Raw genomic sequence first — 26,216 nt, forward strand, 5'->3', positions numbered from 1 at the left:
TATTAGATAAACACTGTTACACATAGATTATACAGCATAGATGTTCAGTTTCAGGACAGAATAACCTAATGAAGTTCTTACTGTATCTAGATCTTTGATGTCTAAACTGAGTATTGGAATTAAGTACAAAGTGTATTCTAATGTTCTAAATTTCTGACATATAATTTCCTTGTTGCTTTCCTATGTATTGCAGGTCTTTTCCTAAATCTATTTATATATACGCATACGGAGAATATGTTACGATCCCATGTGGGAACCGTAAACCAAAATAGCCAAATTGACCGAATGAGCCTCAAATGAAGAAATTCCCAACATGATTCCACTTTTTTGTAGCTTTTACTTTAATACATATCAGAACCAACACAAATTAAACATGAATTAAGAGGCAAATGAATGTTCAAAGAAATAGACAAATTTCACTTTAAATAGTTGAAAAAATAAGGATACGTAGGCTCTCTCACCAGCAGTCGCATTTCACCCAAGGTCTCCAGAGACAATGGCCAACCAAATGTAAAACTCTTTGAGAACCTCTTTAGCTAGGTTCATGACAGTCTTGATGATACAGAATACCCAGAGACTCCCTTATACGATTGTTCTCATAAACCTCGTTAAACAGTCTGGTCAGTGCTGGTAAAACTGAAGCAGCAGCAGTCAAACTGTCCAATGCACAATCCCTACTCTAACCATGTCTTCAGATTTCTGTTCTGTTTGACAGTGTTACATGCACACAGCCCGTTGTAAATATGTCTTCTCTGTTTTCCCCTCTACTACAGCTCTCCTTTGTCTATAGTTTCCTTTCTGTCTGGCCACATGGATTTCATATGCTAATTGACTTCTTGTTGGTGCCTGCTTCCAGATCAAGGGTTGTCAGGTCCATGTGCATCAGTATTTCCTATTGTGTTAAACCACGGTATTGCATTGTATTGCATTGTGTTGTGTTGTACATGCCTGGGCTTGTCCAGGCTGGCTCCGCCTGTGGCTCCTCCCCTCGGGCTCATGTATAAAGGTGGCAAGTCTCCGCCTCCGACCCAGTTCGGGTCAGAGGCCAGGAGGCTTGCTGTTTAGTGTATTAAAGCCTCAGTTATATTCACCATTCGTCGTGTGCTTATTGGAGGCATATCAAGTTAATACACTCAACTTTAAGATGAACTCATCACTGAAGGCTGATCGCCTGGAGCTGGACCAACAGGCAGCCGACGCCGCAGAAACCTTTGAGCACTGGCTAAGCTGCTTCAAAGCTCGCATCCTTCACCGAAGACATCACAGACCTCAAGAAGAAGCAGATCCTCCACGCACGGGTGAGCCCAAGAGTCTTTCTTCTAATCAGGGACGCCCCCTCGTATGCGGACGCAATAATGCTACTGAAGGGACAATACATGAAATCCGTTAACGAGGTTTATGCTAGGCACCTCCTCGCCACGAGACAGCAACGCCCTGGGGAAATCCCTTGCAGAATTCCTGCGTGCCTTGCGTATACTCTGCCGGAACTGTGACTGCCGGGCGATATCGGCTACCCAGCACGCGGAGCTGATCAGGGACGCTTATGTCGCAGGCATGAAATCAAACTATATCCGCCAGCGATTACTAGATGGAGGGACACTCGGCCTCCCAGAGACACTGCAACACTCCAACTCGCAGGAGGTGGCCTCACAGAACACTGAGGCCGACACCTCCGACCACGCGGCACCCTTGTGGGCCTCATGGGCGCAGCCATCAACCGACCCGGGTGTGACGCAAGCCTGTGCCGCGCAGCAGCCCGCCAAAGCCAGAGGTGCTACTTTTGCGGCCAGAGTAATCACCCCCGACAACGCTGCCCGGCACGGAACGCAACTTGCAATGGCTGTGAGAAGAAGGGCCACTTTGGAAAAGCCTGTGAGGCCCGCTCTCCCCCTAAAACCTCTAGGCACAGCAGCGCTGCCTGCTGCCTGTCGGGGACGCCCCCAGCTGCCGCGCCACCCGCCATGTGAGACTCGTGGGCGCCGCCATCTTCAATTTCAGCCGCCACGTGCGACCCATGGGGGCCGCCATCTTTAACGCATCCTCCAACCGCCACGCGCGACCCATGGGGGACGCTATCTTGGACACCATCGCCGATGCCGGCTGCCACGCTCGACCCATGGGGGCTGCCATCTTGGACACCATCGCCGCTGCCACCCGCGACCCACGGGGGCCGCCATCTTGAACACCATCGCCGCTGCTACCCACCACACGCGACCCATGGGGACGCCATCGCCACTGTCACCCACCACGCGCGACTCGTGGCGGCCGCTATCTTGGGACCACCCCGCAGCCTCTCGAGAGGCCTCTTGAAGACTTGCGGCTCTCAAGACATCTCACAAGAGCTAGCGAGATGCAGATTTACATATTTAAGTGAGCAGTTAGGCCCGCACCTGAAAGACCTCGCCATGGGGCCATCTAACACTGGTCAACACAAACGTGGACTAAGCATGAAGGCACCTGGGGGCTTTTCCCAGGCCATCAGAGGCCCCCAAGTAGTCAGGCTCTGGGCACAGTGGTACCCTGCAGTGATGTCCACTGCCACCCAGGCACCTTGGCAGTGCCACCCAGGCATCCTGGTAGTGCTATCCAGGCACACTGGCAGTGCCATCCAGGCACACTGGCAGTCCCACCCAAGCGGGCTGTCATTCTCGCCGCTGCAGGCTTCGAGAAACACGCCCAAAGTAGGACACTGTTTTTTCCCCATTAAATTGTGCCCCTCAGGAGCATTGCAGAGCAGGCTGCTGGACAAAGAAAGCATTTTATCAATAAATTAATGAGTAGGATACATTTTTGTATTCATTGTTTTATGACTACCAGTACGTTTATCCCTTAAGTGTGGTACAAAGAGCAAAACAGGAAACGTTTTAAAATGCCATTCCACATCACTTTTATTTTTATCTAAATATGCTCTGTTTATGCATTCTGTATCTCGTTTTCTGCATTTTATACACCATCTTGAATTATTTTGGGAAGCATCAAAGCCAGTATTGGAAGAAACTAGGTTCCCATCAAATACATATCTTTAAAAAAGTAAAAACCTTTACTCACTAATTTCCCCTCCACAAAAATATTTGGGGCTGGATTCTCCATTGCCCGACGCCGATATCAGAATCGGTGATCGGGTGGAGAATCGACTCCGTTGCCCAAATCGGGGCCGGCGCCAGTTTGAGGTTGGTCAGCCATGCCCCGCCCCCTCGAAAATGGCAAAATCATGCCGGCGCCGTTGCAACGGTGTTGGCGCGTCATCGGCAGGCCCTCCCACGATACTCCACTCCAGATGGGCCAAGTTCTCGACAGCGCAGGACAATTCTGGTCTCAGTGGTTGGGAATCCGACCTGGCGGCTGCGGACTGTGTCCAGCTTTGCCAAACTCGCCGGGATCGGTGCCGCTGGCTGGGGGGGGGGGGGGCTTCCGTGAGGGCTGGGGGTCTGGTGGGAGGTGGCCAGGGGGTGGCCTGTAGGGTCGCGGATGGCGGGTCGGGTCCGTGCACGGCCTGCGCCATGTTGTGCCGCGCGACCGCTGCAGGTCGTCAGCTGAGCGCAAGCATGGCCAGGGGCTCGGCCATTCTCCAGCCATTTTCACCGGTGCTGCTGCTAGCCCCTCACCAGTCCCGGAATCAGTGAGGGGTTGGCGCCGATGTTTTGGTCGTAAACCTCCCGCGAATTCTCCGTTCGATCTGGCACTCAGCCGCTGAAACGGAGAATCCAGCCCTTGATCTCTTGTGGGATACACAGGAGTCAGATAACCCCACTCAATTTACATAGAATTACACAGAATCTGCAACACAGAAACACACATGCGGAGTTCATACACCACACAAGGCCCCACACCTCACTGCCTGTATCCCTTTAATCATTTCTCCCTCATGTGTGCACCAAGTCTCCACTCCTTTCCTTCCAGGAACCGGAAGCAGCAGTTGGGAGTGATTTTGGATACTAAACCTGTCCTGAGTATTATATTGGAGGCAACTTAATTTGCATGGAGATAGGTTCCCTGTCTTAGTAAGCGTGGTAGGTGGGCTCTTGAAGCTGAGCGGCCAATGCAGATTGCAGCCTGCAATGAATGGTGAATAACCGAGATAGTGCTTCAACATGGAGGTTTCCCTTTCCCCAAATTTGTAAAAAGTTTAATTTTTTTTAAAAATGTCGCAGCCAAGTCAACAGTCAGGACATGGTGGTTGGAAGTCCCCAGGCAGGGAGGGTCTGTTTAGAGTGCTGTTTCAACCCCCCTCCCCCACCCCCCACAATGCCTGAAGCTGGATGCCCACCTCCAGACAGTTTAACTGTTCCTGTTGGTTTGAGAACCTAGAGCTTTCAGCTTGAAAATTACAGTCAGTGTCTTTTAAATGAGCTAAACATGGCTCTTAAGAAGCCATATGGCTCTCTGCTTTGTGGGGGTGGGAAGACCTGACTAGGAAAAATGTCCGACACCGGGGGCAGGGTCAGGAAACCAACATGCCAGCTGGAGTCAGTATATTCCAGCTGTGTCGGCCTGGATCCCTTGCCTCAGCGGGGCCCAAACATTCTGTCCTCCATGTGGTAGTGACTTCTAAATTCATATCCCACTGTATAAAGAGATTACTTCCAAATTCTTTATTTGATTTGTTCGTGGTTACTTCATATTTAGGTCATTTTGTTCTTGAGGTATCGATACAAAGTTTCTTAAAACAAAATAATAAATGCTACCTTGCAGAGTAGATGGCAGACGCAGGCTGAGGGCCTGATGTGATCTAATTAATAATCCTTGCCAGAATGGTGGCGGTCCATTCAATTATGGAGAGCATAACAACTGAGCTCAAACTTATGTGTTCATCCAGCATTCAAACAAATGCCTTTTGTAGCCACCTGGGTTGGCCACTTCCCAACTTAAAATGGAGAACCGCAAAGGCTGAAGGGAAATTCAGCCAACACAGGCAAAGACTAGCAAGTGCAGAAATCATGTGTACTGAAACCTGCAAAACAACCAGACAGCACGGAATCCAGCAGCCATCTGCATCGTCATGCAGCAGCCATCTGCATAGTAATGAGCGATTCCAAGGCACAATGGCAACAGTTAAGGTGAATAAAGCCAAACCAGATTCCTCGGCGCCAGTAGGAGCCAAGATAAAGGAAGGCCAACGGACATTTAGGGACCGCCCAACGATCAGGGAACAACTCCAGTATTGGAGAAATTGATCCAAGTGATTGGAACGCAGTCCAATCACTTGGAACCAGGTACGGGGTCCGCCCCGAAGGGCGGGAAGCCCCTGGGGACTATAAAGTAAAGCCCCCAAGTTCAAATCATCCTTCTTTGGCAGGGTCACTCAGCAACTTGAATCAACCCGTGAGAGTGACTTGTCTCAGCGGCCGCCAACCAAGTAAGTCTCAAGTCAACGCTCGCTACGAGATAGGCGCTCCGAGCTACAAGTCCATACCAGCTTTTGAATCCTGCAGACTCAGGACCTGAACGAAAGGCTATTTGTTCCCCTGACCTGGTGGGCCAATTCCGAAGCTAAGTATAGGCCTTTTAGTGATAGGAATAGTCTAGAAAGTAGAATTTATGCATGAGTAGTGATTTACTGTGTATAATAAATGTGTTTTGATTTGCATCTTACTAATTGGTGTGTTGAGTTGTTGATCATTACTTGAAGTTGAACCTCGTGGCGGTATCATAAAGATACCTGGCGACTCTAGAGCAAAGGTTAAACAAACAGAGCAAATTACGATTTAAGAGCCAACCAAAAGTTCGCAACACTTTCTAGACAAGGTCATTAGATATTAACTAGACCAAGAGCTTTAGCTCTTGCCTCCCTCACCCAGAAGTTCTGAGGCCAAGTATATTAGCAGGTCGCTGCTCTGACCAAGGTCAGCGAACTCCACAGAGGTCAGCGATTGAATCAGGGTACATCCTGGCCTGATGTAAAAACAGATAATGCTGTAAATATTCAACCGGTTGACTTGAGGGTGAAGGACCAGGTGAGACTTAAAAAGGGCTGGGTTTGCCAAGTATTTCACTCCGGATTTGATGGAAGGGCTCGAGGGGTAGCGGTGCTGGTCAGCAAAAGGGTATGCTTCCAGATGGAGGTGGTGGTGGCAGATCAGGGGGGTAGATATGTGATTGTGACAGGGGCACTGGAGGGGAGATTAGTGGCGCTGTTAAGTGTATACGGTCCCGATTGGGACGATGTGGGATTCACGAGGAAGGTGTTTGGGGCTATTCCCGATTTGTACACGCATGAGCTGATTGTGGGGGGGGACTGGAACTTGGTGCAGGATCCAAGGTTGGACAGATCACGGCCGCGCTCGCTGGTCCCATCAGGGGGGGGCGGAGGCGCTGGCTGGGCTAATGGTGGAAATGGGGGGGGGGGTGGACCCTTGGAGGTTCCTGCACCCAAGGGAACGGGAGTATTTGTTTTTCTCAGCGGTCCATAAGGTATACTCGCGGATCGACATTTTTGTGGTGGGGAAGGCTTTGCTGGCTGGAGTCAAGGGGTCGGAATACTCTGCAATTGCAGTGTCAGATCACGCTCCACATTGGGTGGATATGGTGCTGGAGAAAGGGGTAGCGCAGAGACCGGGGTGGAAACTGGATGTGGGGCTTTTGGGGAACCAAGTGTTCTGTGAGAAAATTGAAAAGGTAATTAAGGAATATGTAGGTTTCAATTGTACGGGTGAGGTGTCGAAGGCAGTCGTCTGGGAGGCTCTAAAGGCGGTGGTGAGAGGTGAGGTAATTTTGTTTAAGGCCAGGGTGGATAAAGAGGAGAGGTTGGAGCGGCAGAGGGTAATAGATGAGATGTTGGAGGTAGATAGGAGGTATGCAGAGGATGGGGACCCGGCGAAGCTGGAAAAGAGGAAGGAACTACAGGCGAGCTTCGACCGACTGTCCACCAGGAAGGCGGTGCGCCAACTCAGACGAGCAAGGGGTGCAGTTTATGAACATGGAGATAAGGCATATGTTAGCAGGTCAGCTCCGTAGGAGGCAGTGGCAAGGGTAATTCTTCAGGTGAAGGATAGGGCAGGGAAGTTGGTGGTGGCCCCAATGCTGATTAACAAGGTTTTTGAGGAGTTTTATGAGAGGTTGTACAAGTCAGAGCCACTCGGGGGAGACCTTGAGATGCAGGAATTTCTAGATGGGTTGGAGTACCCGAGGCTAGGGGAGGGGGACAGGGCTACATTAGAAGGAGCAATAGTGGAGCAGGAGACAAAGGATGCGATTGGGAGGATGCAGTCGGGGAAGGTGGCAGGGCCGGATGGGTTTCCGGTGGAATATTATAAAAAATTTAAGGATAAGTTGGCACCCCTGATGGTGGGGATGTTTGAGGAGGCGATAGGGAAGGGGGTGTTGCCGCAAACCTTGGGGCAGGCATCGATTTCCCTGTTACTAAAAAAAGATAAGGATCCGACGGAGTGTGGGTCGTATCGGCCCATATCACTTCTGAATGTGGACGTAAAAGTGTTGGCGAAGGTACTGGCGGGTAGGCTGGAGGTGTGCCTTCCGAAGGTGATAGGGGAGGATCAGACGGGGTTCGTGAAAGGGAGGCAGCTGTTTTCGAACATTAGGAGGGTTTTGAACGTTGTTATGGCACCGGCGGAAAGAAAGGAAACAGAGGTAGTTGTGGCATTGGACGCCGAGAAGGCGTTTGATCGGGTAGAATGGGGGTACCTGATGGCAGTGCTGGAGCGGTTTGGAATTGGACCAAGGTTTGTGAACTGGGTAAAGCTGTTATATAAGGAACCGAAGGCGAGAGTCCGCACAAGTAATATCAGTTCGAGATACTTTTCTCTCCACCGTGGGACGAGACAGGGATGTCCTATGTCCCCCCTGCTGTTTGCACTTGTGATTGAGCCATTGGCCATCGCCTTGAGAAGTTCGGGAGCATGGAAAGGAATAGTGCGGGGGGGGGGAATAGAGCATAGGGTGTCCTTATATGCCGACGACTTGCTGCTGTATGTGTCGGAGCCGAGTGCGTTGATAGGAGGAATATTGGAGCTACTGCGGGTATTTGGGTCTTTCTCGGGGTACAAGTTGAACCTGGACAAGAGTGAGTACTTTATGGTGTCTCGGCCGGGGGTGGGGGCAGGGGTGGGGGGGGGATGCCATTCCGTAGAGCAGGGACTCATTTTAGGTATCTGGGGATGCAGGTTGCCCGGTAGTGGGGGAGGCTTCGCAGGTACAACATCACTAGTTTGGTGGGGAGAGTGAAAGCCGATCTGGCAAGGTGAGATTGCCTTCCTCTGTCACTGGCGGGTCGGGTACAGGCGGTTAAAATGAATGTGTTGCCGCGATTCCTGTTTATTTTTCAATGCCTACCGATTTTCCTGCCAAAGTCTTTTTTCAGGGAGATTGAGGGAAGGATTACCTCATTCATATGGGGAGGGAAGGTGGCCAGAGTGAGAAAGGTGCTGCTGCAGAGGGGAAGGGAGGAAGGGGGTTTGGGTCTCCCGAACCTGTTGGACTACTACTGGGCGGCGAACGTGGAGAAAGTGCGGAGCTGGGTCAGAGGGGTTGATTCTCAGTGGGTCAGAATGGAGGAGAGTTTTTGCAGGGGGTCGGGGCTGAAGGCACTAGCAACAGCGCCGCTCCCGATAGCTCCGGGGAAATATTTAGGGAGTCCGGTAATAATAGCTTCATTGAAAATCTGGAGGCAGTTTCACCAACACTTCGGGTTGGGTTTAGGGTCAAGGGAAATGCCGATTCGGGGGAACCACAGATTTGAGCCAGGGAGGTGGGATGGAAGTTTTCGGAAATGGGAAGAGAAGGGGATTAAGACGCTTAAAGATTTGTTTCTTCAGGGTCAGTTTGCAGGATTGAGGGAGCTGGAAGCGAAGTATGGGCTAGATCAGGGAGGAGTGCTTAGGCACTTGCAGGTTCGGGATTTTGCCAGGAAGGAGATACAGAGCTTCCCAGAGGAACCGGCCTCCACATTGCTGGAGGTTGTGTTGACGACAAGGGGACTGGAGAAGGGGGCGGTGTACGGAGCTATTCTGGAAGAGGATAAGGCACCACTGGAAGGGATCAAAGCAAAGTGGGTAAAGAGCTGGGAGAGGTTATAGAGGAGGGGGTCTGGTGTGAGGTGCTCCGGAGAGTGAATGCCTCCACCTCATATGCGAGGTTGGGGCTGATACAGCTGGTGGTATATAGAGCGCACCTCACGAGGGCGAGAATGAGACTATTTTTTGAAGGAGTAGAGGATGTGTGTGAGCGTTGCGGGGGGCCGCGAATCACGTTCATATGTTTTGGTCCTGTCCAAAGCTAGGGGAGTACTGGAAGGAGGTGTTTAGGGTAATTTCCAAGGTAGTCCGTGTGAAACCGGGTCCCCAGGAGGCCATATTCGGGGTGTCGGACCAGCCAGGGTTGGAAACGGGAGCGGAGGCAGATATCATAGCCTTCGCCTCGTTAATCGCCCAAAGGCGGATCTTGCTGGGATGGAGAGCAGCCTCTCCACCCAGTGCCCTGGCGTGGCGGGGGGACCTGTTGGAATACTTGACCCTTGAGAAGGTTAAGTTCGAACTGAGGGGAAGCTCGGAGGGGTTCTACAAGTCATGGGCACTATTTATTATGCACTTTCAAGAACTGGATAACATTGAACATTAGTTGGGGGGGTGGGGTGGGGGGGGAGGGGGGCTGTGTAGATTAAGTGTGACTACGGACAATTCCTGATTCCTTTTTGTCATTTGTTTATGTAAACATGCGGGCTGATGTTTGGGGGTTGGTGGGCGGATGGGATCGTTGTTATTATGGGGACTGACATATCTTGCTGATTATTGTTTATTGTTGATGGGTGCAAATGTGGGAGAAAATGTGAAAAAGGAAAATAAACATTTTTTTTTTAAAAATAAAAATATTCAACCGGTTGTGGCATGCGTTTGTGGAGAAAACACAGTTAATAGGCCGGATTTTACAGCCCCTGCTGCCATATTTAAAGCCGGTGGGGGGAAACTCTTAAAATGCACTGCATTACCTGCCTGTCGACTTCCTGTAACCCCGGCCTGTCTCCCATTTTACGGAAGGGGGGACTTGTGGAGGCATGGTTGGCCCGGTCGTCCTTGGGCCTAAAATAGGAAATTAACTGGGTTTCCACACTGTGCAGCCTTCTGACTCCTATTTGACCTGATGTGGGATTCTGTAACCAGTGGGAAAAATTCTGCTCATGGACTTGGCAACTTTCTGGCATTTTGTACAGCTGTTAAATCACCAAACCACGTTCACCAGATTGAAAATAGCTCAGTAATTGCATCAGTTTCTTATGTGTGAAATCTATCCTGCTTGTACTCCAATAAGAAATAAAAAGCTTGTAACAGTAATAGTAATTATGAAACTACTGAACTGTCAAAAATCCCATCTAGACCTCTCGTCCTTTCAGAGAGGAAATCTGCTGGTCTTACCTGGCCTGACCTATATATCATTCCAGACCCACAGCAATGGGATTGAATTTTAACATTCCTCTGAAACGGCCTCGCAAAGTGTGAAAGAAAAGTCAAATAAGGATAAAACTGAATGGACCAGCCAACATTGACCTATATACCAGAAACAACAAGGCACAGCCTTATCTAGTTGACCCAGCAAGGCTGGATCCTCAAGGATAGGGGGTGCCATTTTTAAAGGGTGTCTCAATCTCAGAATTACACTGAAGCCTCCCCTCATTCCCTCCAATTGCTGGCAAGGCCTCCATAACTCAAATCGCTGGCAAGGATCTCACTAATGAGATCGAAATGGATGCTAATGAGTTATGATTAGATTCTCGCCACGGGTGAATCCCGTTTTGGGCCACATGACCAATTCAATGGGCCAGCAAGAATCCTGGCTAGGGCTCACAGCCCCGGAGAATTGCCCCCAGTGTTATGATCCTGGACCAGATCCCCAAGTTTTCGGTATGATCCAGTTAGGAACCAGGAACTTTTTGTTTAAAGTAAACAATTTTTGAGATTCAAGACACCTGTTAAGGCAATAAAGTTGCAGGATTGCACAGGTTTTAAACCCAAAAAACTTCATTATACGAGGTCAGAGAGATAAGACAATTTCCAGGGCGGGATTCTCCCATGCCGTGTCGTATGGGAAAATCACCATTCCGCCATTCTCCCAAACGGCGAGAACGGCGTCATCGAGGTCGGCGCCGCGCCTGCCGGAGAATTGCCCGAGGTACTAAGTACAGCGATTCTCCTGGCCCTCCGGTTGGGAGAGTTCTCGGATAAGGATGCCGCAATGCCCAGGGGGGTGGGTGGTAGGAGAAGGATGCCGCAATGCCCGGGGGGGGGGGGTTCTCGGAGAAGGATGCCGCAATGCTGGGGGGGGGGCGGTGGAAGGAGCAGGTGTTGGAGGAAGGTGTGGGGAACAGAGCAGGGGGTGTGGAAAGGAGGAGAGGGTGTGGAAAGGAGGAGGGGGTGGAGGAAGGAGGTGGAGGAAGGAGGAGGAGGTGGAAGAAGGAGGAGGAGGAAGGAGTGGGGAACGGAGCAGGGGGTGTGAAAGGAGGAGGGGGTGGAGGAAGGAGGGTGTGGAGGAAGGAGCAGGGTGTGGAGGAGGCAGGGGGTGGAGGAATGAGGAGGGGGTGGGGGACATGATGCCGCCGTGCTGTTGGGGGGGGGTGAGGGCAGGCAAGGTTACCCGCAGGAGCGACATGGCAGGAAGGTGGCGAAGCCACGCTTCCATGTGCAGGTCATGCTGATGGGCCGAGGCTAGTGGCGCCGCAATGAGGAGGAACGGGTGAAGTGGGCGGTGGACGGATACTGTGGGCAGGGCGAAGGTTGCATGTGTGTCTGCAGCGGTACAAGGCAGCCGGGGCACCCATGTATCCCATGGGCCCGGCTGTCGAGGTGTCAAAGCGCCATTGTTAAACATGTTGATGTCTCTCCTTCCCAAACCCCCCCCCCCCCCCCCCCCCCCGCGCCACTTCGTGTAGTTCGTCATGTTTGCGCAACATCCAGCTATGTTTGCCGCCGTGGCGGGGGCGGCTGCCCTGCAGGTAGCCATTCGGCGCCGCCGACGAAGGTGGCTCAGAGCAGCTGCTGGAGCACCGGCTGCAACTGAGGTACTGGCTGCAGAGGGCCCCGTGCCAGCTGCTCATGCTGCAGGCCCTCCTGCCCGACAGGTGTATGAGGATAGCGGAGGGTGACAATGACCACCACATCGTCGGGCATGCGGAGGACGAGGATTCGGATCCTGATGGGGCGCAGGGGGAGAAACAGGAGCAGATGGTGGTGCCAAGGTGCCAGAGGCGCCCCATGCGGCCTCGAGTGCACCGGGACCGCATGTCGTTCCAGGAGCTTCCGGATACGGCATCCAGGAGACTCCGATTGAATCGGGAGACCATGGCACATATATGCCACCTCGTGGCGCACCTAGCACCACGTGGAATGGGGGGAGGACCTGCTATCCCGGTGACCGTCACGGTTTCCCTTAATCTCTTCGCCACGGGGTGTTTCCAGGCGCCGAGCGGGGACCTGTCTGGAATCTCGCAGGCATCGGTGCACCGGTGCATCCGGGCCGTCACCGACGCCCTGTATGACATCGCCGACAGATACATAAATTTTCCGGAGGACCGCACACACCAGGCTGACCGGGCAGCGGGATTCGCCTCCGTGGCCGGGATGTCGATGGTCCAGGGGGTGATTGGTGGGGTGCACGTCGGCATGCGTCCACCCTTGGATAACAGGGACGTTTTCCTGAACAGGAAGGGGAACTACTCGATGAACGTTCAGGTGGTCTGCGACCATTGCATGAAGATAATGCACGTGTGCACCCAGTACCCTGGCAACGTGCATGATGCTTTCATACTGGCTCATTCTTTCACTCACGCTATTTTCGAGGGACAACCCCCCCCCACTCCCCCCCCCCCCCCCCCCCCCCCCCCCCAGCTGAGGGGCGCGTTGCTGGGCGATAAGGGTTACCCGTTGCGGTCGTGGCTGACGACGCCTATACGGAGGCCACAGACCAACGCGGAGACCCGCTATAATGAGCGCATGCAGCGACCAGGGGTGTTGTGGAGAGGAGCTTTGGCTTCCTGAAGATGAGATTCCGGTGCCTGGACCGCTGTGGAGGGGCCCTGCATACCACCCCGATAGAGTCGGGCGCATAGCTGTGGTCTGCTGTGCACAACATTGCCCAACAGAGAGGCGATGTCCTGGAGGAGGATGCACAGGGTGAGTCCGATGAAGGCGACGATTCTGCACGCGGAGGAGGAGGAGGGTGGGGGGGGGGGGCGCACAGCCACGACCTGGGGACGGGATATGGCTGGGAGGCTGCACAATGACACCGGCTAGGAGAGCGAGCACGCGAGGCATTGATCGCCGCATGTTTCACTAACTAGGGGGAGGGCATCGCTGAGCAAGGCTCTTGCACCACGGATCGCGCACAACCGCACCACCCAGCAACGCCATTTTCCCGCACCATCGCACAACCCTACCGCTCACACCACCACTGTCACACCACCTTACACCTGCGGCACATGGTGAATGTTTTAACGCAGTTGCTTGTGTCAGCGGGTGTGATCAGTGCCATGTTGAATGATGACAACCCGCTCGAGCTGTGACCTCCGGATCGCTAGGCGATGTCTGACTCATGGCCATATCTGAACCCTCCACCTCGGTGGTCGCTGTATGCATCAAGGACAACCCACCACATGGCCATGTGGGATGTGGTAGTATGTATTGGGGGTCATGTGGGACTGGAAGCCCTAATGACATTGGCTGACAGATCCCGGGTCCTGGTTGGCCGTTGACCTCTAGCTCCGCCCTGGAGGCGGAGTATAAGAAGCCGGAGTCTTCCCCCGCAGGCCAGTTTACTATTGAGCTGCGGGGGAACAGACACGCTTAATAAAGCCTCATCGACTTCACTCTATTCGTCTCACGGAGTCTTTGTGCGCTACAATTTATTAAGCGTGCCTAAAAAGGACTATGGAGCTCAGGATCATTCCGGAATGCCTGAGGATCAGCCCCCACGCAGTGAACGCGGCAGCAGCCTTCAAGCACTGGCAGACTTGCTTCGAGGCCTACCTCAGAACGACCACGGGCCGGGTCACAGAAGACCAAAAACTGCAGGTCCTGCACTCGAGGGTGAGCACGGAGATTTTCTCCCTCATTGAAGACGCGGAGGATTTCCAGACGGCGTTCGCAGCACTGAAAAGTCTCTATGTCCGCCCAGTTAACCAAATCTACGCTCGCTACCAGCTCGCGATGAGACGGCAAGCTCCCGGAGAATCGATGGACGAATTCTACGCCGCGCTGCTGATTTTGGGACGAGCCTGCAGCTGCCCGTCGGTGAACGCAAACGAACACACGGACATGTTAATGCACAATGCTTTTGTGGCAGGTATGCAATCCTCCCAAATCCGCCAAAGACTTCGAGAAAAAGAGTCGCTAGGACTCTCAGAGGCACGGGCCCTAGCAGCATCCCTAGACGTGGCCGCGCGTAATACCCGCACCTACGGCCCCGACCGCGCGGCAGCCCATTGGGCCCCGTACGTACCCATCGCGGCAAACCCCCTACCCCCCCCACCGGACACCCCACAGGCTTGCGCGGTCCAAACGCCAAGTCGCACCGGGGGCGCCCGCTGTTATTTCTGCGGCCAGGCGAAACACCCCCGACAGCGCTGCCCGGCCCGCGCAGCTATCTGCAAAAGCTGCGGGAAAAGGGGCCATTATGCGGTTGTGTGCCGGTCCCGCGAGGTCGCCGCTGTCCCGGGAGAACAGGGAGCCCTGCAAGCCGTTTACGCGCCCCAACCTCCCCAGCACGCCATGTACGACCCGCAGGCGCAGCCGCTCTGGGTCCCGACCACCGCGGTCCCGGGAGAACAGGGAGCCCTGCACGCCGCTTACGCTCCCCAACCCCCCTCCCCGCAGCCCATATATGACCCGCCGCCGGCGCTACTGCTTTGGGTCCCGGCCAACACTCTCCACGGAGAGGAGGGAGTTTTGCGCGTCCCTAACGCCCCCCTAACCCCCACCCCGTGCCCCACGCCTGACCCGCTGGCGCCACCTACTTGGGCCCCGACCACCGCTGTCCCCGGTGAGGGAGCTCCACGCGGTCCTAGCGCTCGCGGTCCTAGCGCTCGCGGGCTTAGCGCTCCCCAGATCCCCGCAGACGCCGCCATTTTGGGTCCCGGCCACCACGAGGGGAGGAGGGGCACCGCCATCTTGGACCGCCCCAGACCTGTACGACGCGTGGGGGCGGCCATTTTGTCCACCCCCGCCGCCATCTTGTGACCCCCCAGCCACGTGCGATGTATGGGGGCGGCCATTTTGTCCATCCCCGACGCCATCTTGGACAGCAACAACGGACCCCACTCCACTACTACAACCACGTCTCGCTTCAATTACGCTCGATCAAGCTCGGCCCCGGACACTCCAGACGACGACGACAACGGTGCTAATAAACGGCCACGAGACGCCATGCCTAGTCGACTCCGGGAGCACGGAGAGCTTTATACACCCCGACACGGTAAGACGTTGTTCCTTGACCACCTATCCCAGCGCACAAAAGATTTCCCTAGCTGCAGGATCCCACTCCGTACAGATCCAGGGATTCTGCATAGTTACCCTAACGGTGCAGGTGAGGGAGTTCAAAAACTACAAACGAAACGTCCTTCCCCAACTCTGTGCCCCCACCTTGCTGGGATTAGATTTCCAATGCAATCTATAGAGCCTTACGTTCAAATTCGGCGGCCCAATACCCCCACTCACTATCTGCGGCCTCGCAACCCTCAAGGTGCAACCTCCGTCCTTGTTTGTGAACCTCACCACGGATTGCAAACCCGTCGCCACTAGGAGCAGACGGTACAGCGCCCAGGACCGGACCTTCATTCGGTCCGAAGTCCAGCGGCTACTAAAGGAGGGCATAATCCAGGCCAGCAATAGTCCCTGGAGAGCGCAGGTAGTAGTAGTGAAGTCAGAGGAGAAACAAAGGATGGTCATTGACTATAGCCAGACCATCAACAGGTACACACAACTAGACGCGTACCCTCTCCCCCGCATATCCGACATGGTCAATCGGATTGCCCAATATAAAGTCTTCTCCACCGTGGACCTCAAGTCTGCCTACCATCAGCTCCCCATCCGCCCAAGTGACCGCAAGTACACAGCCTTCGAGGCAGACGGGCGATTATACCATTTCCTACGGGTCCCTTTTGGCGTCACAAACGGGGTCTCGGTCTTCCAACGGGAGATGGACCGAATGGTTGATCAACATGGGTTGCGGGCCACGTTCCCGTATCTCGACAATGTAACCATCTGCGGCCACGATCAGCAGGACCACGACGCCAACCTCCAAAAATTCCTCCAGACCGCCAAAGCCTTGAACCTCACATACAACGAGGACAAGTGCGTTTTTAGCACCGATCGGCTAGCCATTCTGGGCTACGTAGTGCGCAATGGGATAATAGGCCCCGACCCCGAACGTATGCGCGCACTCATGGAATTTCCCCTCCCGCATTGCCCAAAAGCCCTGAAACGCTGCCTGGGGTTCTTTTCATACTACACCCAGTGGGTCCCCCAGTACGCAGACAAGGCCCGCCCCCTAATACAGACCACGACCTTCCCTCTGTCGACAGGCCTTCAGCCGCATCAAAGCGGATATCGCAAAGGCCACGATGCGCGCCATCGACGAGTCCCTCCCCTTCCAGGTCGAGAGCGACGCCTCCGACGTAGCTCTAGCGGCCACCCTTAACCAAGCGGGCAGACCCGTGGCCTTTTTCTCCTGGACCCTCCACGCCTCAGAAATCGGCCACTCTTCAGTAGAAAAGGAAGCCCAAGCCATAGTGGAAGCTGTGCGACATTGGAGGCATTACCTGGCCGGCAGGAGATTCACTCTCCTCACGGACCAACGGTCGGTAGCCTTCATGTTCGATAATGCACAGCGGGGCAAAATCAAAAACGACAAGATCTTAAGGTGGAGGATCGAGCTCTCCACCTTCAACTATGAGATTTTGTATCGTCCCGGAAAGCTGAACGAGCCGTCCGATGCCCTATCCCGCGGCACATGTACCAACGCACAAATTAACCGCCTCCAAACCCTCCACGAGGACCTCTGCCACCCGGGGGTCACTCGGTTTTACCACTTCATCAAGTCCTGCAATCTCCCATACTCTTTAGAGGAGGTCCGTACAGTCACAAGGGACTGCCACATCTGCGCGGAATGCAAGCCGCATTTTTTCAGGCCGGATGGAGCGCACCTGATTAAGGCTTCCCGCCCCTTTGAACGCCTCAGTCTCGATTTCAAAGGGCCCCTCCCCTCCACCGACCGCAACGCATATTTTCTTAATGTGGTGGACGAATACTCCCGCTTCCCTTTTGCCATTCCCTGTTCTGACATGACCGCGGCCACAGTCATTAAAGCCCTGAACAGCATCTTCACACTGTTCGGTTACCCCGCATACGTCCACAGCGACAGGGGGTCCTCTTTCATGAGTGACGAGCTGCGCCAGTTCCTGCTCAGCAAGGGCATAGCCTCAAGCAAGACGACCAGCTACAACCCCCGGGGGAACGGGCAAGTAGAGAGGGAGAACGGCACGGTCTGGAAGGCCGTCCTACTGGCCCTACGGTCCAGGGACCTCCCAGTTTCACGGTGGCAGGAGGTCCTCCCGGACGCTCTCCACTCCATCCGGTCGTTATTATGTACGAGCACTAATCAAACGCCTCATGAGCGTCTCCTTGTTTTCCCTAGGAGGTCCTCCTCTGGAACGTCGCTGCCGACCTGGCTGGCGGCCCCAGGACCCATCCTGCTCCGAAAGCATGTGCGGGCACATAAGGCGGACCCGTTGGTCGAAAGGGTTCACCTCCTCCACGCGAACCCCCAGTACGCCTACGTGGAGTACCCCGACGGCCGACGGGACACGGTCTCCCTGCGGGATCTGGCGCCCGCCGGCAACACGCACACCCCCCCCGACACCATCAACCCAACCTCCCCCTTCCTGCCACCACCGCACCCCGCGACCGCCCCCTTCCCAGGAGGATCGGTTCCCCTCCCCTCAGCACCGACCAAGAATAAAGCCCAAGCTGAAACCGTAAGGCTCCTGGAGGCGACAACACCGGTACAAGCACCACCACCACCGGGGCCGAGGCGATCGACACGGGCGACCAGACCAACCGACCGACTCGTGGCGTCGATCTAAAACTAAGTATGGACTTTTCACAAGAACATTTTGCTTTTCTTCCCATACCCTCTGTAAATAGTTGCAACAGGACAAAATTGTACAATACTGTATTGCCTTGTGAATGTTTTTTTTTCCTCCCAGGACCAGCCCTGTAAACCCTTACCACCATACGAAGCATCACCCCGCCGGGTTCATTTTTGACAAGGGGTGAATGTGGTAGTATGTATTGGGGGTCATGTGGGACTAGAAGCCCTAATGTCATTGGCTGACAGATCCCGGGTCCTATTTGGCCGTTGACCTCTAGCTCCGCCCTGAAGGCGGAGTATACGAAGCCCGAGTCTTCCCCCGCAGGCCAGTTTACTATCGAGCTGCGGGGGAACAGACACGCTTAATAAAGCCTCATCGACTTCACTCTATTCGTCTCACGGAGTCTTTGTGCGCTACATGGGGCAGCTGGCATTGGTGTGCTGAGGGCGACGGGGTGTTCGGGAAGGGGGGGGGGGGAAGAGAAACACACACCCGGCCTCACCGTTGTACAGAACTTCGACCCCAGCTCCACTCAGTCCCCCTCACAACCCCTCAGGCACCGGACATAGCACAGAGGCATCTCGGTTTGGTGTAACAGTGAATTTAATGTTGACATTAACATACAAGTGCCCTAGCCCCTACAACTAAGCCGTGCCCTGCACCCGTGCCAACTTACTACATGTCTAACTTCTTGGCCTTACGGGCCCTACCACTACGTCTTGGTGTTTCCCCAGGCGGTACAGCAGGAGTGGGGGAGGACTGCTGCAACTCCTGCCCTGCGACGTTGGTCCCCTTCGGCGCCCGTTTCCTGGGGCGACCCTGCTTGGATGTGCCAGGCTGATCGGTGGGCGTGCTTGGTGACATGGTGCCACCCTGCTCTGCCCGCTGCCCACCAGATGCAGCAGGGACGGAACGGGGGGAGTCCGAGTATTCCGGGACCTCCCTTGCTGGAGTAACCGGGACGGGCACCAGAACCTCCTCCTCCCTCGGGGAGCCCGGTGGCCCCTAGGCCTCACTATGGGATGGTGGTGCCCGCGGAGACAAGCGCCGTGGCACCACCGACACCCCCGCGCTGCCAGTCCTGGAGGCCCGCTGTGGAATCGATCAGGGTCTGAACGTTCCCAGCGATGGAGCTGAGGGAGTGCGACATCCCAGTCAGGGACAGCGCAACCTCCCACTGGGATTCTGCAACGTCATTAGGCATGTGGGCATGGCCGCCGATGCTCTCAGCGATGGCCTGCTGGGACAGGGCCATGGCCTGCTGAGACTGGGCCAGACCCTGGAGCGCAGCGGCAATGTCCAGTTGGCTCTGGCGCATGGCTGCCTGTGAGAGGGCAGCCCTGTCCTGGGCCACGGATGACGCGTGCACATCAAGCCCCACGCCTTGCAGAACCTGACCCACGGCCGAAACCGTTGCCCCCATTGCCTCCACCGCGGACGCCACCCGCGCGGTCTCGGCCTGGGTGGCAGCCATGACCGGCACCACTCCCTGCTCCTGGTCGCGGATGGACTCCTCCAAATGCGTCTCCAGATGCTGGAAGGCAGCCGTCATCCCGTTGTCCACTCCCTGGGTTTCCAAATCATCGGGTCTGTGGGTGGGTCTAGTAAGTCCAGGAACCCGGGAACTGTCTGGGTGGCAGCTGGGTGCTGGGGCTGGGCTGCCCTCCGATCGTCCAGCCCCTCGGCTGCTCCATCCTCCACCTGCTGTACCGGTTCGGCTGTGTGGTGCGCACCAGTCAGTGACCCCGAAGCCTCATCACTTATGTTCCCAACTGAGGTGAGTGTATCTGCGATGGTGGATGTTGTGGGTGACAGTAGTGCCGCAAACTCGAGCTCCTCATCTGTCCCTAGGTCTGGGGTCTCCTGGGTCGATCCTTGGACCAATGCTACTAGGCCGCAGCCCACGTTAGGTGCCGTGTCCGGTGTATTCGTCGACTGTCTGGCCGTCCTCTGTGCGTCACTGTGCAGAGTCCCCGTCCTCTCTCCGTCACTGTCCTTGCTCGCAGCCCTCTCCTCGTCCGACTCACGGCCATCAGTTTTGTCAATGTCCGTCCTGTCTTCGTACCTGCCGTGTCTGTCCATCCTCTATGCGTCCCCCTCCCAGTGCCACGCCCTCAGAGGAGGGCTCTCCTGTCAGTCTTCCTTCCCCCCTCTGCTGTGCGTTCGTGGGGGCGGATGTACTTGCAGCTGGACGGTGGGGGCTTCTCCGCGACGATCGGCTCCTGGACTTGGGGAGGACAATGAGGCATGTATTGTCAGACACGCGGAGTCGGGTGTGAGGGGATGGAGGGGGCATTGTGAGGGGATGGAGGGGGCATTGTCAGGGGGTGGAGTGTCGGGGGGGAGGGGTGGAGGGGGCATTGTGAGGGAGTGGAGTGTCGGGGGAGAGGGTGGGGGCATTGTGAGGGGATGGAGTGTCAGGGGGGAGGGGGCATTGTGAGGGGGTGGAGTGTCAGGGGGAGGGGGCATTGTGAGGGGGTGGAGTGTCGGGGGGGTTAGGGTGTGGAGGGGTATGTGTCACAGGGTGGGATGAAAGGGGGGTGGCTTCGGGCAGTGGTGTGGGGTGCAGTGTCAGGGGGGGGATGGGGAGGTGACGGGCTGAGGGGGTGTAGCCAGGCAGGGGAATCTCACTTGTTCCTGCGCCTCCGACCCGGCATGGCACTGGTCTTGCGGCACTGGTCTCCAGACCGGGGTGTGTGCCCTAACTCGCTAACTGCGGTGCCCACCTCACGCCAGTCGCGCCTCACAGTGCTGGCTGGTTGCCGGTGCCCACGTCTTGGGCACAAGATGGCCCTGCGCTCTTCTACGGCGTCCAGCAGCGTGTCCAGATCACTGTCCCCGAACCTGGGACGGCACGGCGGGGCTCAGCCATCTCGATCGGTACCTGTGAAGCCGAGGGGCTATTGGCTGATAGGTCCCGGGTCCTGGTTGGATCTGCCGCCTGCTGGCTCCGCCCAGAAGGCGGAGTATAAGAGCTCGAGTTCTCCCAGCAGCCGCATTCTGTAACTGAGCTGCTGGGGAACAAGTCTTGCTTAATAAAGCCTCGATTGACTTCATCACTTCTCGACTTGAGTGAGTAATTGTTGCGCTACAGTTACCTTCATCCCTGCAGCACAGGGTCAACAACCTTTAATGTTCAAGACTCTCTCAGAACCCCCTTTGATTGTTATGGTTTCTCCTGAGCCTTCACCATTTAAAATTTGCCAATTGCAGCCCTTTTTCTGCTTGAAGCCCATTTCTCTGCTCCTTTCTTTCTTCTTAGTTGGGGCATTTCCCTGTCCGCTGCCTGGGACCCATGGCAATTATGGTGCTTCAATCTTGGTCACATGACCCCATTTTCACACCATTTTCCTTTCACACAGGCTCACCCTCGGTCCAATTGAGCCTGCACTGCCTGCTCCTGACCTGTAAACCTCCCCGAGGTGTTCTGGGGGTTGTAGTTCCCAGCCTCCAAATGACAATAAGGTTCGGCCAATTACTGCCGATGCTGGAATCGGAAACCAAAGAGAAAATGCTGGAAAATCTCAGTAGGTCTGGCAGCATCTGTAGGATGCAATAAGGTAAGTGTGTGTGGATCTCGTAACAGTAGGCAAGGAGAGTTCCTGCTGCTGGTGCATCAATATCCCTCAATGTCATGAACAAGCTGGAAGGAGCACAAGAGGTTAAGCAAAGGAAAAGAGTGTACTCTGCATTTGGCACTTCAATGTCTAACACCAAGGGTGGCTTAATTGGAAGCGAGACCACCGACATAGCTCGCTGATTCCCAAAAGACATATTTTTTTCAGACTGGACCTGCAGCAGGTGGTGAGGGAAGCAACAAGAGGGAAAAGCTTACTTGATCTCACCCTCACCAATCTACCTGTCACAAATGCATCTGTCCATGACAGCATTGGTGGGAGTGATCGCCGCACAGGCTCTGTGAAGACTTACTGCAGAAAAGTGACATTCAGAAACTTGTGACGAGTACATGACGTACATCGACTCAATGCAGCAAAAGAATATCGTGGCCCTGTGCTTCGGGTCTAGCTGTGACTGCAGGAGATCTCTGATTGGTTGGCCCAGATCTGCTGCTATTCTTTGTGAACAGTTTGGTTGCTAGGGAAACATTTGCTTTTTCACACAGGGTTTTTGTGAGTCATGCTGTTTAAGAATCTGATCATTTAACATATTTTGTGGTGCCTTTACAGATTGTAAAGTAGTTTGATGAAAATTACAGCTGGATAGCTCGAACAAAGCACCCTGCACTCAGACAGATACTGCTGGCTGATTTTTAACCTTACTGTATAAAATATAAAATCGACAAGCTAAGGATTAGAAAGAGTAAATTAATATACAAAGCACTTGGGTGATCCTCGTTTAAACATCATATAATTTCTTTTTTTTTAAATTTCGAGTACCCAATTATTTTTTTTTCAATTAAGGGGCAATTTAGCGTGGCCAATCCACCTACCCTGCACATCTTTGGGTTGTGGGGGTGAAACCCACGCAGACACGGGGAGAATGTTCAAATTCCACACGGACAGTGACCCAAAGCCAGAATCGAACCCGGTCCTCAGCGCCGTGAGGCAGCAGTGCTAACCACTGTGCCGCCATGCCGCCCAAAACGTCATATAATTTCACTTGTCGACTGTCTTCCTCCCTAAAGTCTGTTGTAATATCGACATCACATGATCATAAGGAGATTGGGAACCTTTATGCTGAAAGCACTTGCACTGAAACATGTGACAGGAGGGAAAATTCAATCAGAATTTCTTTTGTGTGTTTGATTAAGCTATATTCGCTGTGTGCCTCACAGCTTCATTATCGGATATTTCAACTGGTTACGGCATGGATTCATCCGACGGCTGGCTGTGCACATTTAATGTGCTGGGGTGCAGGAAATGCAATTGTACAAACAGCACTGCAATTGGCAAAAGAGCTAAAGAATACTCCAATAAAATAGGGAACTGAAAGAAAGATCTTTGAAGCAGTGGCTGAGTAGTGACGTGTCTATAACATCTTTTTGGGCTGAGGTCAAGCTGGATGAATGATGATGGACTTAAACATTGATCTCACCCCGTGATCATGTGGACTGCTCTCAATCTGCGGAAACAGCCTGCATCACGTGATCACAGTGCATTCCAGATTTACGCAGTGCCAAATTCTTTGTTCATAAACACAGTTGCAGGCCATGAGCAAAAAGCCGAGAGAAGCCGTTTCAAATTTACAGTTTCCTCAAAGCTGGTATTAGACTGATTATTAAAACTTACTCGTAACAGACATTTCTGCAAAAAAAAAAAGAACTGCCAAAGTAACATTTTACATGAAAACACTAAATGGCTCATGTGAAACCCAGAGATCAACTTCCTGGCAAGGGCTGTGGATTTTCTTGAGGTCTGCACAATTTTTATACTGTGGCCTCTTGCCAAGGCAGGCTTCCAGACAAACATTTTTGTGCCAAGCATGCTGCTTTTGAAGTTATGAAGCAAACTGAAAGGGCATCTGTTGTGTTTGGTGCTGGAAACCGGAATGGTTTTCAACTGGCTCAGAAATGGAAAAGACAGCCCAGGTTCTCGTGTAGCATTTTGTTTTCTCTGGTCAGATGCGTGTCATTTTTTTGGGAATCAGCATTATTCTTTATTGACCTGGCAATGGAATAAAGGCACCGAGCCAGAGGCTTGAGCTACAGATTAATAAATGTTTTAAAGAGGAGAATGTAATCCATAGAACAGCCTTATTAAAGTTTATGAAGTACGCTGCAGTGCTACGGAAAATAAGATGTACACGTGCTGCTGGAACGTATCGAAATGCTTTTGATTTTGTTTTAGGATAGGTGTACCTGGTTTAACGTTTGAAACTAATCAAGCCCACTTTATTGAGAACTGTAAACTGAAATGTCAGAGATTGAAATAAATGAAAGGAACAGAGGAAGAACACATCATTTTTAATCAAGTATGTGGCAAAAACTGATCACATGATGCAACACACTTGCAACAATAAACTTTAACATAACTTAAGTCATATTGAGTCACATTTGTTACATTTACTTGGAGAGTTGTCACATACTGAACCAATTAAATATGCAGCCCACTGAGGTCAGGAATAGTATTTCTCCACCATATGTATAGTTTCAGCAAAGCCTGGTCCAATTATGATTTTCCTGCTATTACAGTACAACAAATTTTAAGAAGGCTCCTCTTTAAGGAGTGTAAAATGCTGCGGCATGCTGGCTTCGCCGCGGCAGACTGCTAAGAGGTAGCATTCCTGACCATGTGATGCATGTAATTAGCCCTGATTTTGTTTCTTACGTGGCAACAGTTTCCAATATTTCAACATTGACAAAGGGCGGAATTTACTGTAGGCAACGGGGGACTGGCCCGTTAGCTAGACAGCCAGCGAGAGTCCCACATTGCCAAATTTCAGTAAGACCCACCAGATTAAGTGTCAATCGGGTACTTAATTGGGCAGTGGTGGGCCTTCTCCGAGATCAAGGACCAGGGCAGGGGGGAGGGGGAGGTTTGTCCACCAAGGGCTGCCGGCAATCTTCATTGCTTGGTAGTGCCACCAGGAAAGTGGTGACTGCTGCCGGTAATGCACTCCCCCGAGGCCCAGGATCACTGAGGGACCCAGGGCACAAGTGAGCGTTGGCGGGTTGGGGATAGCAGGGGAGAGGGAGTTAGTAGCAAAGGCAGGTGGTGGCTCTGAGTTGAGACCTAGGCATGAAGTGCCATCAACAAAGGGTGCTTTCAGAAGCTTGCACACAACCCCAACAGGGTTTGCTTTTCAGGCTTCTTGCATGGTGAATCCCTGCCCGCCATTGTGTGAATACCAGTGGTGGAAGGATGAGGCCCGTGTGGACATAAATTGGTCACTTAAGGGCTTCAATTGACGACAGAGCAGGAAGGCCATCCATGAGCCTTCCCACTACAGACTCAATCGTAGTAGAGGCAGGAAGGTGGCATGACCGCCGGATTAAATGTACCCCCACCACCAAACTTGCCATGACAGAGCCATTCTAGCCAACATTTCAAGAATACTTAATTGGCTGTAAAATGTTTTTTTAAATCCTGAGGGCAAGGAATGTACTACATAAATAAAAGTCTGTATTTTTATGCTGTGAATAGGAAGACGGATAGAAGTGGGAAACATTGGCACGTTTCCATTCATCTTTTACCAACAAGTGCAATGGCAGCACTGACAGAAACTGAACATGTCAGATGGTGTTCCCTGAAAAGAGGGATGCTGGCAACTTCAAAATGTCCAGTAGCGCTCAGGATCCCAACAAATGCTTTAGAGCCATATTTGAATTTTGCATGCTCTGTTAAGTCTTTACTTGTCTAAACCAGTAGTTCTTAAAGAGATTGCTGGAGTTTCTATTTCTGCTCCTCACTCTGTAAATATATTGCTGTCAGCCTGTGCTTGGCCCCCAACTCCACTCACCGCCCCCAACTCCCTGCCTTGGCCTACCTGCAGGCTGCATGAGCAGCTGAATTTCCTAGAACTCCGGGATGCCTGACAGGCATCAGCTGGTATTATGCACGTGAGGCCTGAGGCCTAACTTTCAGCAAGCCTCAGGCTGAGGGCTTTGGGTGCACATTTTGCCCCGGTTTCTCTTACTATGTGAATTTATTTCTCTTGTTACATTTAGCTCTGAGTTTTTCTCACTTCTTCCTGTCTCCCTTATGCTGCAAGTCCATCTTTTTTTCTCTCGTCTGAGCATTCGGTGTGACCACCTAAAACACAATTTGTCTCTCAGTGCCCGGCTGGTTGTGCCTCTTTTTCTCTTTCATTATGTTGACAAGTCTTTTTGCCTGTCACGCTATTCCTTTATTCGTCTCATTTCCATATATTTATTCATCTATTGAATTTTTGCTTCATTTCTCTTTCATTTCCTCCTCCACTACTTCTCTTTTGGTGAACCCTCTGCTATTTAACTTAATTCCCTTTGTTTATTTTCACTGCCTTGCTTTCGTGGCCACGGCTGCAGATAGGGAAAGCTATCAGCAAGGTCGTGTGACAGAATAGCAAGGTTGGTCAGGATCCTGTGTGGAACTATGTTTATGGGGAAGGACAAACTCGGGTCAGGGAAAGCAAAAAGACCAAAGGACTGATGATTCACAATGCAACTGCATTGGAGGGGAAGTTTAAG

General features: G+C 53.1%; 1 protein-coding gene across 3 annotated transcripts in view; it reads right to left on the minus strand.

The window, feature by feature from the left end:
- The window catches only part of kiaa0586 (KIAA0586 ortholog), a 934,633-nt gene that overhangs the window by 189,870 nt on the left and 718,547 nt on the right, over positions 1-26,216 (minus strand). The gene's annotated exons all lie outside the window — the stretch shown is intronic.

The sequence above is a fragment of the Scyliorhinus torazame genome, chromosome 2 (genome assembly GCF_047496885.1).
Source record: "Scyliorhinus torazame isolate Kashiwa2021f chromosome 2, sScyTor2.1, whole genome shotgun sequence".
Taxonomy (NCBI): Eukaryota; Metazoa; Chordata; class Chondrichthyes; order Carcharhiniformes; family Scyliorhinidae; genus Scyliorhinus; species Scyliorhinus torazame.